This window comes from Lytechinus pictus, chromosome 1, assembly GCF_037042905.1.
Source record: "Lytechinus pictus isolate F3 Inbred chromosome 1, Lp3.0, whole genome shotgun sequence".
Lineage (NCBI taxonomy): Eukaryota > Metazoa > Echinodermata > Echinoidea > Temnopleuroida > Toxopneustidae > Lytechinus > Lytechinus pictus.
Genome location: NC_087245.1, coordinates 14,985,062 through 15,001,447, shown reverse-complemented (window position 1 = coordinate 15,001,447; position 16,386 = coordinate 14,985,062).

Sequence of the window (16,386 nt, the reverse complement as noted above, 5' to 3'; positions counted from 1 at the left end):
GCCACTTACGGGAGCAAAAGTTTGCAAAGAGCTATACGCGGCCGATATGCGAATCAGATGAAATTACATATGAAGGGTAATTGAATAGTCGTATAAAAATAGAACAATCATTCCGTTGATAAAGATTTCTTCATAAAAAAACAGCTTTAAAATCAAACTTAAATTCGTTACGATATCAAGGTAGAAGTAATTCAAATAGGACTTCAGAGCTAGAAAGCATGAGGGTACATTCCCCAATATGTGATGCCCGAAAGATAGTTACTCTCACAAAGTGGTTCAAATTCGATTAGCATTCACATGATTCATGCATGATCTTGTTTCGGGCTAAATAGGCTCTTAGAGGACCAAAGATGATAAGGGGTGATATATCAAGGTAGACAATTATCTTACGCTTATACACTCATGTGAATCTATTATTCATACACCCTCTAACTATAATTCCACAGTAATAAAAATAAAAATAAAATATACATAAGTTCAGATAAAACAAGATACAAATTATATAATTGACTTTCAAGACTGAGATGTATACAGAAGAATCTACTTATTCGGGATAATAGGATAAGAGGCGGAGAGCTAAATGGCCGAAGGAAGCCAGCGGTAATACCAATCTCATGCAGATATTGGAACGTGAATTCGCAAGTCTTGTAGGGTAGCAGAACTTGTTCTGATAATCATATAGTGGATAGAGGCTACATAATCAAGAAATAACTTGAATGTTTTAAAAAAAGGCCACTAAAAACAGGTGGGGCCCAACAGACAAAGGTAAAATAAGAAAACAAAAATCCCCGCTAAAATACTCATAGAATTTCGAAACAAAATGATGTTGCTAAATGATGGTTGGTACAATACGCAATCGTAGTCAAGCGAATACGATATTTTTTATCTTTTCTTTGTTTTTCCATCTTTTCTTCCCTGTCCCTCCATTCCCTATTATCTTTTCACTACTCGCTTATAGAGACATATACTAGTATATGCGTCAAGTTTCCCGAAGCCAAACGGCTGAATGGTTTAATTCACAAAATCCAGCGTGCAAATCTCTCGAAAATCCGAAGAAATTGATTTATGACAACATTCAACATAATTTTATCCCCAAATGAATGTAAACAAAGTCATATTAATGCTGGTATATCACATAAAAAAATTATGTCACTTGACCTGACACAATTTCATGACAGTCGTAACAGAGACATTAATGCATTGACTGTTCAAATTTATACGTATTTTGTCCTCTCTCTTTACTTTTTCTTATTCTTGTCACATGAAAATATCAGCCAGAAAGAGAATATTCCCAGAGAAAGTTAGTAATGTTACCTTGGATATCTAATTGTAGCTCGAGATCGCGATTCCGCCGTTCATTCACTTAAAGAGTTATGTGGTATTGATTGATTCACCGAAAGGTAATGCGACTTAAAGGTGGATGTATTTCAAAAGTAACTCCGCTTGGTTCTGCAGGCTTGTCTCCAAGCTTAAGAATCCAAACAATCCAAACGCGACGTCTTGTCTATAAAATTCGAATGTAAAGTTTGATTCCGTGTTTCGTGCTGGAAAAGACAACACAAACATCCCCTTTCTCAATTATTTTCCGCACATACACCGGAAATGTTTCTTGCCGGCAAGTATATAGGTTAGGGCACGAAAATTATTTTTGGTAGGTAAAGTTTTTTTTTTAAATACGAAAGGGGATAAATACTGAAAACCTTTCATCATGGATTTACGTTTCTTAAATTTGATAAAGTAGGGCATCATCCGGAAGCACGTAAAACATTTAACATTTTGATCCATTTTTCGTGGTTTTAATGTAATTGACTTTCGTTTATTACTTGGAGTTAAAGCAGATGAGCCCTAGATGACCGATAGGGTCCTATATGAAACCGATGCCGAAATGAAATCATGACGGGCGGACAAATTGTGAATCTATCTTACTTGTTCAACCTTAGACTGAATAAATAATTACACCTCGTCAACGGATACGAAAGTGAAATGCGGACACTTGATCATTCCGAGTAGTCGCTTTCCATCATCTGTGTTAACCTTCAAGAATTTTTCATTTTACTCTTTGCCTTAATCAAGGGCAGCTCCTGGGTATTTTGATTAGGGGAAGCGGCGCCCATCCTAAACCCATGACTTCATGGATACACATTGACCAGTGAAATTGCCCCTTATCTTGCAGTTTACAGCAATATCGGTCTTCATATGCTGTTAAGTGGCCCCACGGGTTTTCAAAGATTTTACAACCTCACCGTGCAAGATACGTATCGCGATCACACGAGCGCGTCGTCTGCAAACTCAACGACCTTCCTGCAAACACACTTAAATAGAGTGTTTAGGTTTGCTTGCCGCCACAACTGAAGAGATATCGATACTGGAGGTGAGTGGCGACGTTCATGACGATGTGAAGTGCTTATGATGATGTAGCTCTTGGATGGACTATGATGTTCATTTGAGGATTATTATTGCGGATCTGGCTTATACCTCGAGGTATGTATAAAAAGCCATTTTATCTTATGAATTATAATTGTCATAGGCCTATATATTAAATCTAAGTTCTCTAGAAACTTCTTCATAAAGTTTTGGTTAATCATTGTTGATCAACTAAAAATTCGCACGAAGTTAAAAGTCCCTGTCTACCTCATTTAGAGCATGCTATTACTACATACACAGCCACAATGGCAATTTTTCATTTTCGAACAATGTATGGTTTCGGTTGATTGTCAAAAAGATAATGTATATATAAAAGAGAATAATGAACACCAAATTATAACATTGGGGGCAACTTATGTATACATCCGACCCCATGTCCTTCATGAAATTTTCTGTCTCTGACTTCTGCTTCTTTTGATAGTCTGTAATATTCTCAAATGATCATGACTTGGTCAGTTTATGAAGTGAAGTAAGAACTGAGAAAAATGGGGGTCGGATGTACAAAAAGGTTGATTATTTTACGGAATTGCCCATAATTGGCAATCAATGGAGTGACTATCATATTTAATTCTTGTTCTATCGGTAATATTGCAACTGATATGCCAATTGGCTTTGCTATAATTATGACGAGGCCTAATTTGCAAAATTCCTTGCATATAGGCCTACATAACAGGAGATAGTCATATAACCAGAATAGTTTTTGCATGTCTGTCAACCAGGACGGTTCTTTCAAGGAAGTCGACCCTGATGTAAAGATGGTTTCAATAAAAAGAGAAAAATGGATTGTCAAAAATCAATTAAAATGATAAGACAGTCATTACCATTTGCTTAAAGAATTAAAGATAATAATAATAATAATAATCCGGTTTTTTATATAGCGCTTTATACATCGGAACGACGTGTCTAAGTGCTTTACAGATATATTATTACCCCGGTCATCGGATTCAATCAGTCATTCCCGCACACAATGTGTGCACATCCTCCACTCCCTGGGGAGTATTCCAGTCAGTCGCCGGTGAGGCGCACACAGTACTGGACAAGCTACAATGACTTTCACATCCTACCGGGTACCCATTTAGTACCTGGGTCGAGAGTGGCAAAGTGTGGATTAACGCCTTGCCAAAGGACGCCAGACCGCGGTGGGATTCGAACACACGACCCTCTGTTTACAAGGCGAGAGTCAGAACCACTACACCACGGCTCCTCCACACAAAGATCATTTGTCGGTGCATAATTATGATGTAATATTTAAATCAGACCAATTATTTCATACATGCATGTTTGTATATAAAGGAAAAACTAAAATTATCATGACCTGTATATAAAAAAAAAATGTGAACTTGTCGAATGTGATGCCACAAAATCATAAGTCAAAATTTTTATTACTTTTCAATGGATTTCCGCCATATTTTATTAGCATGTTTCGTTTACCTTCTGCTTTTATCAAAAATAACTTGATGTCGAAGCAAATTTGCCTTTAACGCGTTAATTAATTAGGAGTTATTTAATTAGGATATTCGGCATTGTCGATCAGTGAAATAATGAGATTTTCTTGACGTTTCGTCTGAAGTGAGTTTCTAATTATCTGTATATCAGCACCTTCCCTGGCTATGTAGTCACTAATAAGGTGCATGACTCAACACAAGGTATTCGGGGTATAAATCTCCATCCATCGGTACATCCTTGCACAAGGACTAAAAATGGAAACGATGTAGGCCTTGTTGATATCAATGTGTGCATATTATGTATGTTATGTAAAAAAAAAAAAAAAATCTATTCTCTTTGGGCGGGAAAAAGAACCTCACCAAAAATTATGTTTGACATTATACCTCAGAGAAATGAGAACTGGAGAGGGATCCTTGAAAGAGCACACACTCTTACTGAATTCAAAGTAGAATTGCCTAACTTACATAAAGCGTTTCATGAATAGTAGAAACAAAATAATTAATTGATTAATTAATTGGGAGGTTATCATACCGAAAAGCCTATAGAACTGCTCCTAACGTGTAACGCTAGGTTGTAATTTGAAATGAGGAAGTCGTAAACTGAAAATTCATTTCGCTTTATGCCCGAACCAGTCTTTATTTCCAAGGTATATCGTATCGAATTTTTATGGATATTAAATTACATGTATATATTATACAGCAGCGTCTCATGTGCATATCTCATCTAAAATAGAAAGTGCCTGTCTATAATTCCATGATCGAATTATACACATACATGGTATAGCAATTTTGTTGATATTTTCACTATCAATCCACTACATGTTTTGTTTCGAATGGTGATATGAGAGACCTGGGAATTTTTTTGAGGCTCAAATCATGTTGTATAATACAGTGCGTATCAAAAAAAAGTTGACACTTAGAAAAAGTCCTGTAAAATTATACATTTGTAATATCCTGAAGATTTTTCCAAATTTTAACATTGGTATACAGATCCATTTAAGCAAATGACGAGATAACTGTCAAAAAATATTTCCGCTTGAGTGAGCACCACTTACTTTTGAAAAGTTAGTGAAAAATTATTAGTGCAGAAATAATTATGCGAATAAAAGTAGACCTTACTCATGAAGAACACATGGAATTTAGCTAGTAAAATTGATTTGAAGATATCTTTTACATTTTTTAACTTGTTTCCTTGCCCAAAACACTTCGAAGAGTGCCATTGCGCCCCACCCCACTCCCCCACACACCGAAGCCATCGTGACGATATTTACTTTACACTGAGCTGTGATTTTCATGAAATGGCTTAGGCTTGATTTTCATTTTGTTAATCATTGTCAAGCTTGGGAAAAGTGTGGAGAAACAAGTACTTATTAAACAAAAATGAAATGTAAACCCATTTAAAGTGATAAACACTTAGTGAAAAATGTTGGAGATGTCTGATATAAGCTTTTGTTTTATATTTAGTTATGTCCTCAGATCCAGCTGGCACAAAAAGGATAAAGGTTGTGCTTACTAAGTGTTAACATTTTGATTTTTGGTGGCAAATTGTTACAAAATGCTTGCATGTATCCGTTTTATTTCAATTGACTAAAAGTGCAAGGGAAATGTATGAGAAATGTATCGCAGGATAAGTTTGATTTCGCCTTTTCCCCTTGACACATCGTGAAAACGAGCATTTCTGCGCAAACAGATTTCTGCGAGCTTTACAAAAATGGACAGTGCTCACTCAAGTGTAACATTCTGTCAAAATTTTTACTTTCATTGGATAGATGAGACCCAAACCCAAGAATATATGTGGAAAAATTACCCACATGTTGTATAATTTCTAATTCCCAGGGCTTTTTCAAAGTATAAACTTTTTTTGATACGCACTGTATAACGCTATATACGATTGCTGTAGTAAACATAGCAATTATGTTTTGCATTATGGTTTCAGTATTTCAACAATTAATAACGCATTAAAAACGTTGCCAGTGATGATTCTTAATGATTACCAAGTCCAAGTTTGATTAAAAGTGTCCGTATTTAGTAAGAAAGTAATGAATATGCAGATTTTATTGAATGATTTTAAATACATTTTCTTGTTGCTTATCGACACATTGAATAATAATAAAAACACATTCAAATGACTTGATTTTCGTTTTACAATTGATGAGATGAAGTTTGACTTTGTGCTCTTATTATAATCTTGGTATGATTATCACAAAAAATCGACCATCTTGACGATTCATATAGGCCTAATATAAATTAGGCTAGAATGGACAAGACTAAAATATGTAGAGATACCTTTCCCTCCTAGTATATCAGTTCATAAATGTCCAAATCAATTGAATTACAGCCTTCGGTGAATTCTGCCATGAATTTTTCCTGTTGCTCGAGTCTATCTACTTCCTTTCCCTTTAGCTTGTGGCATGCGGATGCAAGGCGACGCAAAATTAATTTTCTGATTTCTGGAGGTATTATCAAATTTATGTATTTACATTGGGGTATTCTTGGACGACTTATTTTTTCGCCTTTCGCCCTACAATCGGACAATCTAATAAAATATGACTATATAATTTATTAAGAGACTAATTTTGTACGCCTATCATCACTCAGCCACGAGTTCTTTTATTATTCACAATTTGATAGCTCTATGAAACCAAATGACGTCTTTAACAAGAAATAATCATTCTCGTGTTTCGAAGGTACTTTTATGTGGTAAAAAGAACAATTGTAAAAAATATATACTTCTATCTTTTGTAGGTTTTTTCTCATAATCATCCCGATTTCTTTCAAACTTCTGTTGAGCTGGCTTCATTACTTCCACGAGTCACAGCCAACCTGAAGCAGTATTACTTAGCTACCTTTAAGGTTGTTTAAGAAAGCCATTAATTCCTAAACCGCCTGCACAGTCAGAAACGAAACCCAAGACAATTTGTGGAAAACCATGAAGGATCTGCAAACAGTGTTCTATTCCCGGTCAGAGTGATCGTTTTTCACGGTAGGGGTGGATTCATGAGATTTCATAGCAGAGGGGTACGATACTTTTGTATCAACATGATCAAGAGAAAAGGGGGTATAATGACGGAATGACGGATGACGAAATCTGACAGGTAAAATGATTAAAAAAATTTACTTTATAAATAGAGAGTTCTTCTCATATTAGGAAGTAAATTTGCAAAGGTGTGTATGGTCTGTGCTAAGGGAGGCGTAGGAGGAGGCGGGGCGGGGGCACTTGCCCCATGTTTTCCCATCACCTGGATCTGCGCCTGGTGATTGACGACACGCGTCATAACCTAATCCCACAAATGTATCTCGCAGTAATGGGTTACTCAACTCAAAATACATTTGTATAAGTTAAGATGAAGATATATATATTGCATCCCTCAAATTCTGTCGTGTGATGAGCCAAAACCCTGTGCATTATTCATGTGTCTGTTTTCTCCTATTAGGTAATGCGTCACGTTTTCCTAGGAATAGACAATGGTGAATTTTGAGGGTTATAGTCCTTACCTGGGAAACGATTTCTTCTATATAATTATACCAAGAAAGGCAATTACATCAAGTCACGGAGCGACCAATATTATTGGAACGTGTTTTGTATGCAGGCGCCACTGCCATTAGATAGTCACCCTCCAGGTTTGCTGTTGCGAAGGGCTTCTTAACTCAAGCAGTTTGTCAGTTGGTGAACTGAACCAACAAGGCGCCATTCGGTGGTGTGCACGTAATAAGGTTGCTTGATGGGGAAGGGGGGAGGGAGCTACAGGTGGTAGGTTCATAAATATATAGCAAGGTAACGAACCTTAAATAATTTCTGAGAATGTAGAAATGATTCTCTGGGCGGTTTCAGACATGGTCACCACTCGCGATGGGTAGCGCTAACAATAGAAAATGGTGATCACTGACATGTCATTCATAATTTATGATGGCCCTGCAGGGACATCGCAAATAGACCAAATCGCGAGAATTGACGGCGAAATTCACGACATCGTCAATTTTGACGCCATTTTCGTCACGAATTATTCACTACGAAATTCACGACATCGTCAATTTTGTCGCCAATTTCGTCACGAATAATTCACTACGAAATTCACGACGGCGCGAATTTCGTCGTGAATTTGTTTTGCTTGCTTGGGCGGTCCTCGAACAAGCGCCAGAAGACGACTATGATTTCTAGTTGGACACGTGCATGTTGGCATGGGATTGGCACTGAATTAAGAAACGAGAAATATCGATCTAGCCTACCGGTAGTCTTCAACAACTTTAATACTTAGAATTATAGGCGGTGGAAGCCTTAGATCAAACAAATCTACATACTTATTCCACTTTGTACAAATTACAAAGGATCATAATTTGAAGATAAAACCTACCATTTTCACAGAAAGCATGGTTAAAAGTACAAGCAAGCAAAACGAATTCATGACGAAATTCGCGGCGTCGTGAATAATTTGCGACGAAATTGGTGACGAAATTCACGATGTCGTGAATTTCGTTGTGAAATTGGAAACGAAATCACGACGATATTGGCGGCATCGTGAATATCGTCGCGAATTTCACGACGGGATCGGCGACGTCGTGAATTTCGTTGTCAATATTCGCGATTTGGTCTATTTGCGATGTCCCTTCATGGGCACCATACATTTACACGTTATCATCGCTTGTGACAGTTTTCGACAGGCGATCAGTAACTAGTGATTTAATCATTATCACCACTTGCTATAGATTGCAACAGGCGATCATTAACATGTCATTCACACATTTTGTATAAAATATGAGATGGATATTTAGCTACTTCATGTGGTAGCTTCATCATACCTCCCCCCCCCCCCCCCGATGCACCAGCATTAATATCCTACTTTTGTTTATATAGGTCACTGCATAGGGTAAAAAAAAGAGAAGAAACCCGAGGACGGTGCTTGACTTGTGATGAGTCTTCCGATGGGTCTTTCCTTTATTGAGTTTAGGTGTTATTTTCCCTGCAAGACTAACAGAAACAACAACGAGGGGGGCAGGTGTGCTTCAGATATCACTTAAAAACTCAATAACGCCAGTCAAACCAGGGGGTTCCCGGGTTCCCTGGTCAAACCTTGATCAAATTCAAGAGCATGTCCCATCATTTACATGCTTTCAATGGCTGAAGACTTGTTGAAATTGGGACAAAAGAAAGGAAAATCAATCACATAGAATGTAAATGGTCGAGGGGCGAGTTTTCTCTTGAACATCTCTCGCATAAGCAGGGACCTCTGAGAGAAGAAAGAGGAATAAGAAGGTGGAGGACGAGGAGCAGGGGAAGAAGGTCGAAGAAGAGAGAGAGAAGAAGAGGAGTAGGAGGGGAGGAGGAGGAGAAGAAGGAGGAGTGAAAGACGAAGAATGTGAGAACGAAGAGAATGAGGAGAAGAAAAATAAGAAGTATGAGAAACTGGAGAAGACATTAAGTAGACAAGAGACAAATAAGAAGAAAGAACTAACAAAAAGATTATTAAAAAAACTAAAGAAATATAATGAGTACAGAGGGAAGGAGGAGATGAGTTGCGTAAAAGGTATAATCAAGGTATCTTTCGATTGTTGTTTTCCTCATCAATGCTTTCCATTATTTATTCAAATGATGAAAAGATCAAAGCTTACTAAATGAAAAAATTACATTGGATATCACTTCAAATCATTAAGGGAGTGCTATAATCTTTACGGCGGTGGACCGGTTGTATATTTTTTCACACACACTACTAATTAATAATAAAAAAATACATGGAATACGGATTTGTTTTTGATTTAATTGTTCAGTATGTTGGAGCGCATTGAGCACCATCCTGTGATGAATACAATAAAAAGCCATTAATGTGAAATTTACCACTTTAAGGTTTCTCAAACGTAATGAAAAAGAAAGGGCATTCTCTCCGGCAAAACAACCCGTACTGCGCAGGCTTTAGAAGCTTCAGCCTTCACCAACGTTCTTCACCAACGTTCTTCACCAACGTTCTTCGGGGAATAAGTGATGCTTTTGTATTTTTTTTTTACCGAACTCTAGGTAAATTTTATATATAAATAATGCTTTTGACATGAAAATCATATATCAGTATCCCGGCGTAGGGGATCTCCCTTGGTATACCATATATAAGAGCGTTCTAGGAAATGTAAATGCTACATGGGACATGGATGAAATTGAATCTCGGGAACTAGAGTATTAAGTGTAAAACACGAAGAAGTTCATATTTCCCCATGAGGATACACGTGACTTCGTTCAGCATAAAACGATTTTAATCTTCTGCGCCACATCTTAATTCATTGGATTGTTTACACGAAGTATGATTGCGTTTAAATGCCTGCGAAGACAAGTCAATTCCTATAACTTTAGTTTATTTATATTATTTTTTCTCGACATAATTGATATATAATACATAATCTAATATCATAAAATGTAAACGGTGTCAAATGTTAAACAAAAATCGTAAACAATGTAAAGAAAGTATATGAATGTTTATAAAATACACAAATAAAAATCAAATATTGAAAGTGTACGAGTATAGGGGAATGCAAGAGACTGTCGTATATTTTGCTGAATACAAAGCAGTGGCGATATTAAGAAAGGCAATCATTCTGGTTCATAAATAATAGTTTTATGTAAATACATAACATTCACTCCAATAATTCGAGCTATATGATTATAATACGATATCACTGCATTAAAAAGAGTGACCGTATCATACATAACAAACAGTCTTCGGGTCATTTAACACAGGTGAATTATTTTCACCCAAAACACTTTCTTTTAAAAAGTATTAAAAACACTGTACAATTCGACGGACATTGCACTTATTCTCCGCATTTCAATTTAATGAGATAACTGACGAATGAAGTTATTACATATATAATGACATATATATTTTAGATTTTATCTGCCGTATTTAAGAGACAAATCAAGCACTTCAGATATTATTTTTGTGTGGTGATCGAAAGTATATTATGGTAGATGCGAGATCATTTCTGATAGCAAGAAAATTTGGCAATAATAACATTTTTATAATAAAATCGAACACTCCTAAAACGAGAAGGGGTGCTTATTCTTCTTTACGCGCTCCATTTCCTTGTAATGTATACATCGTATAATCTTGCATATAGCAATATAAAATATTATGTATGAAACTTCGGAAAACATACATATCTGGCAATCTAAGGAGTCGTACACAAGTCATGTATAGAGATTTACATAGCCCTTTGATCGTCTCTATTTCAGGTTATGATATGACCCATCGTAGTCCATGATAAATTTACAATTATTAATGTGAATGTATGTTAAAAAAAAATGAGCAGGCAGTCAATCATAGTTTTAAATAGCATCATTGCTTATGCCAGTACGCAGTCATGGTATAGAGTCATATATTTGATGCTTATTGTTTGACACCATGAATGATATATAGCAGGTTAAGCGGTCATTCGTCTTCAAGACTATACTACGACCACATCATTCTTTCTCCTTCTCCCCCCCCCCCCCCCACTGTCTCTCCCTGTCCCTCTATCTTTCATCCTTTTCTATAAATATCTCCTACCCCCGCTTCCCTCTCTTCTCTCTCTATATAATAACTGCCTCATACTCTCACTACACTTTTTTCATCCCCATTCCACTATCTTTGCGTTTTTCTTATTTCGGCATCGCGTTTATGTGTCACACTCGGTGATATTTTCTGACATTTTACAGGAACTCTGACATTTAGAGAAAACATTTAAACATTACCTAGTCTGAATGGAGCAAACTTGGAGCGGTATGAGATGAATGTTGACATTGCTACAGGCAAAATTTTTAGGCTTCGATGGATGTTTGATATAAGAATCAATCCTCATTAAGGAACATGGCCATATACTGTTACAGTCCGTGTTACCGGCAAACTTCAATCTGTTTTTTCTCTTTCTTCAAATATTTAGTCATTCAGCCCTTGTGTACGGTAAGGGGAAATAACAGTACTCGGGAAGTTGATATACATCATTACGGGATGGGCATGAATAAACAATTTCGCCTTTGGGAGTGAGACCGAAAAGAGAAGGATTAAAAATGCAAAGAGAGAGAGAGATGGGATATTCATTTACATTATTCTATGATTTTCACCCGTGTGTTAAAACCGACTTGAGAAGGACAGCGGGACCAGCAAAAAAATTATAAATTTCAAAATCATTCCTTGCAGCCTTTGAAGCAAATTATTTATTTAATGCTCAGCTACATATTGGTGTAAAATACAAGAATTTATCAAAACATCATGACAGTCGTAAAAGAAAAGTCGTTATAAAGTCGTACTGCATTCGTAAAAAGATCACTAGTGCTTTATAACAAACAAGTTTACTTTTTAAGACAAAGTCATGTGAACTGACAAAAGTACATCTATGAAAAAAAAAAACAGGCAGGAAAATGCTGCTTTTTTACTTTTTTTTTCTTGGATCATCAAATAGATCGATGATAGAAAAGGATTTCTCCGATGTTCCTGCATTGCTCTAAATGTCACAGTAAAGAAATGATAAAGAGGATGGAGAACGGCCCTCGGAAGGATAAATTCCTTGGGGGTTTCAAAATGTCGTTTATGTATGAAAAGGTGTCAACTCTGACACTGGGATGAAATAACATTCTCCAAGGGGAGGGATCTTTCTATCAAATGGAAGACACTTTAAGGAAGTAGGTGTGAACACTCGCTTTGAATATTCGGTCAGTATTTGAAATAAGCTAAAGGCACACCTTACGATTGGTCTGCGACCCGGTTTATTAATAAAACGTCGTAGAATTTGATGTAATCATTAAGACATGGAATATCTTACTGTGTAATGTTCAAAATCATTGTCAGAATACATGTATTCAAAATAATATTTGACTACGCTATCGTCCTTATTATATAATAAAAGCGAATTTGATATCTCGTCGTAATGACGTCATTACCAATCGTAAGGCTGGCTATCATTTGGCACTAATTTGGCCTTTACTTCAAAATATAGTCTTGCAGTCATCCAAAATGTTGTACATGTTTTAGTATTCTTACATTAAATTTAAACCTCAAGTAAAAACATACTTTTCATTCGCATTTTCAGAAAATTAGCTAAATGCGATTTGTTCCAAAATCAGATCGTGGTCTAGTCTAAGGTGTGCGGTGACCTTAACACTGGCAAGAATTGTGTTCTCTATACCGATCAATCTTTCTTCATTTCCCATCGACAGATAACGCCCCAACCATTTTCGGAGCATAAATCATCTTACCTCCACTCACGGCGTCAATTAACAGTGTTTATATTACTTTTATGCAGCTTACTATACGTGGAAGGAAGCATGGGTATGCTTCAAGCATTACTTACGTTTGAATTATGACTGATGGACCATTGGTATCGTACGATGTAAATGAACTAACGAGAATCACAGTGAAGTCAAATACATTCACTGATTTTGAATTATGAATGATTATAGACGAAAGCAAAATTTTCGGGTTGTCATAACTCATAATTGTAGGTCATGATACAGGGGTGGTCGCTCCTATCATTTTCCAAGTGACGAAAAAATAACGGTAGAAAATATGATACAAAAAAAGATATACAATTTTTTGATGTTTTATATACAGTATATACACAACAAAAAAAGTAAGTCCCCCCCTTGATCAAACATCAATAATTTCCCAAACAATGCAAGTTTTTGATATATTTTTACATGAGCGTGTAGGTAATTTTATAAGCTACCCTCTGAGTGAATGTTATGGACATATTTTACGTCATGCTTCAGTGAGCACCGTCAGAAGGCAAAAATGTCACTTTTCAAAAGTCACAAGCCAAAAATCATGACTTTGATTCCATTTTATTGGAACTGATTCCACATTCTCATCATGAAAAATAGTCAGAAGGCTTGTAAAAGGTACTTTCTAAAAGACGATACAATTTTTTGGGCTAAATTTCACGGTTGAATAAACACATGTCCAAATTTGCTTTCATTGGATTTTTTTACACATTTTCATCAATAAAAATGATAGAATATGATGACATTTATTTTTGGGAAGAGTATCTTCAACAATATTCATCGTTTCACGGTTCAATGAACATTTATTGAAAACAAAAAATACGATTTTCAAATATCATAGGCAAGTATTGTTTCATTTTGGTAACTGAAACTGATCTTTTATCAACTTTTTCGTTATGTTCATGACCAATTAACATGCTTCAATGATTCAAAGGCGTTTAATTAAACATTCACACTTGAATGAACATGTGGAATGTGATTAGCTCTTTTTTACGTTATTGGAAAAAATGCAACTTGTAACTATGGATATCTGTCACAAACCTCCTTGCATGGTTCATTTGATTTGATTTTTATGAAAATCCCGATGTTTAATGCATCAGTGAGCACACAATATTGAAATTATGCAAATGAGAAGAAAGTTCAAGGCCTTGGCCCCACTCTGTGCCGTATCGAATTGTTATTTTGGTGTGCGCGCATTTTGGATAGTGTTACTCTGAAGCCATGTGCGAAGTTTCATGAAATAACTGTTGGCAGAAGTAACAGAAACCGTCCATGAAACAAACCCCTTATTTCATATTTGTTAAAATTTTGACTTCCTCTCTCATAGACTTGTGTACATTATGGGTGCGTATGTTTAAGAATAAGTAACCCCTTATTCAATATGGTGGAACTTTTTATCAAGGCTGTCTTTAGCAATGTCATTTGGCAGTAATGTTTATCAACCTATGGGCAGAATTATGTGCAAAAATGAAATCGATTTGTTTATTTACGGATGAGTGAGCACGCATCAAAGTGAGAAAATGGGTATTTTCAATGTCACAGACTCATTTTAAAGGGTAATAAGGTGAATACTGGGGGCAAATTCGGTTTCAAATGTGACTTTAATTCCTGTTGTTTTTATCATCCATCATTTCTATCACCACACACTTACCGAACTTTACATTTTCATGGTTGAGCGAGCACATTCGAAAACTTAGGAATGAATACTCTTTATACTGCATAAATGTATTCTTTTCCTAACAATTTCTCATGATCAGTTTAATTTATGGACAAATCAGTGGTGGATCCAAAATTTAAAAATGGGGGAGGGGCCTATAATCGGGGGAGCCACCAACATTTTCAAATTTTAATATGACCTAACAAGTTGTGGAGGATACTACCAAAAACCCCTATGATGATACGTCACAATACAGGGGCCGCGGAACGGTTTTCAAATTCTGGGGGAGGGGCTGAGCCAAAAGTGGGGGGGGGGGGGGGCTGACCATGCAGAAAATCACAATCGTATGGTCATTTTAACATTTTTGTACATGATTTTGGAAAAAAGTGGCCCCCCCCCATCCCCGCTTCCGCGGCCCCTGCGATATTGTGCTCACTCAACCATGAACATACGATATCAAAATTGTGTGTAGAGTGGCTAAATGATGGATAGCAAAACAGCATAACACCACAAAATTCACCTAAAAACAACTTTTGCCCAACTTTGTATTTGCACAATCTGAAAAACGACTCTTGTGACTTTCAAAAATGGTCATTTTTAATTAAATCTTTAATTACTCATGCATGACTCAACCGATCAATCTCATTTTCCCCCAGGAGTTGCTTAATGAGTGTAGAAAACCACCTACGAAATATCATATCTCAAAATAACTCCGTTCAAAAGTTACAGTAATTTGATTTAGGGGGGACTTACTTTTTTTGTTGTGTATATATAAAAAATGGAATTCAACTTTCAATCATTTTTCTTATCTTTCAAATAATTGGCCTCACCCAGGTTGAGAGACAAAACAAAATAAGCTAAATCCTCTCAGCAGTGGTGTGGTGACAAATGTAGATTAATAGGGCATTTTAGCAAAAAGTCTTTCATAATAAAGCAGCCTTTATCGAAAATCGGTGAATCAAAACAGCAGTGTCGTCCTGGACTCTCGACTTATACATAATTTTTTGTCCAATCCAAATCGTAAAACGATGTGCTGTTCCTTCCCGCCAAATTTCGACAATGACCTCTAATTTGTGAATTACGATATGACGGGCATTTTCAATAGATTCTGAACGTTGCAGAAGCGTCTGCGAAGTGGATGCTAAAATACGATATTGCCTATAAAAAACAAAATGCGAAGAGATAATTGCTGCTGTGGATTCGAATCCCGTATCTTATGATTCACACTATCATACCTACCCACTGGACTCTACGATCGCTTTACATAAACAGGTAGCAATAAAACGAAAAAAGAAAAAAAAGAATCAGACACGGACGTTCGCAGATTGTATGTCCTTAAAAAACACGCGTAAAAAAGCGTGAAATCTATTCAGTAATCGTCGTCCCTTGATTTTTATTTAAGGTTCAATCCATCCAAGAACACATTTTAAAGCACCATTATACACTTTCTCAATAATCCCTTCAGGCAAAGTGGCTATTTGAACTCCTAAAGGAGATATAAACTTGTCATTGAAACCGAGATATCGAGCTCAGATTCGTGGTTCTTATGTTGACAATGACACCTACGATAATTGGTTGGATGAATCTCTTTTTGAAAAAACAAACATTATAATGTGCGCTGAAGT